This window comes from Condylostylus longicornis, unplaced genomic scaffold (assembly GCF_029603195.1).
Source record: "Condylostylus longicornis isolate FDR11 unplaced genomic scaffold, ASM2960319v2 ptg000051l, whole genome shotgun sequence".
NCBI classification, from domain to species: domain Eukaryota; kingdom Metazoa; phylum Arthropoda; class Insecta; order Diptera; family Dolichopodidae; genus Condylostylus; species Condylostylus longicornis.
The window spans coordinates 501296-502500 of NW_026578020.1; positions in this window are offsets into that span (position 1 = coordinate 501296).

A 1205-nucleotide genomic window follows, 5' to 3' on the forward strand; every position below is an offset into this window, starting at 1 on the left:
TGGAAACTTCAACCTGGTGCACGTTGTAGATCTGACTAACTATGATGAAACGATACAAAAAATAGCCCCATTAATAGAAGAATTAAATTCAACGAACCTGATTAAGCCACAATTTGTTAGCGATTAGTTTTGTTAGCGATGTCATTACTTGTTTTAATTGAAGCTCCACAATTGGAGTTTCAACTAATACAAGTAATGACATCGCTAGCAAAACTCAGAGGAATCAGGCCACGAAGTCAGAGGTCCATTAATTGGATTGGTTCGGCATGGAAATGGCTGGCGGGCTCCCCAGACGCTACAGACTGGAACGAAGCAGTTAACAGCCAGAACCAACTGATAGACAGTAACAACAAACAGTATAAGATCAATCACGACATGATGGAGGTCACAAATGAGATGATCAGAAAGTACAATCAAATCTTCAAAACCTTCAACAGAACGGATCAACAGTTTGGTCAAATCATGTTCAACAAACTGGGTCTCTAAAGAAGCTCTAAACGAAATTGTGCTAGCTGCAGAACTCGCAAAGAAGAACATCATTAATACGAACATACTTAATAAAATAGCAATACGAACTATATTAAAAGAATTGAGTTCCCTGCCATAGAATACGTCATGCCAAAAGTGGTTACAAATGGTCACAATATACTTTATGTATTGTCCTTTCCGAAGACTAGTGCAGAAAACTATGAGCACATCACGGCAAGATCAACAATTAGGAATTCTCAACAAGTACACCTAGAATATAAAGAACTTCTCGTCAGCAATAACGTTTACGGGATCACAGGCAAATGCAACAACTTAAACAACGCAGCTATATGTGAACAAGAAAATCTCCGTATATTAGATTACAAATTTTGCATAAACCAACTCCTAAAAGGAAAAGACGCAGACGAAAACACAATATTCCTATCAAATTTCAAAGACCTGTTAAAAAACAACAACATAAGCAGATATATGGAAGGTAGTTTCGTCATAGAATACCAAAATGAGAGCATTCAAATCACAGACAGAACGTTCGTGAGCACATCAGTAACAACAAAACAAGTGTTACCTGCCTACTCCAACACAACTTATCCACAAAAGGGATAAAACTGAACCTGGACTACGTGCATGAACTTCAACTTAACAACACACAATTGATGCTTTCCTCAGGAGACCAAATGTCAATCGCATCAGATTTTATCATCGTTATAATCATCAGT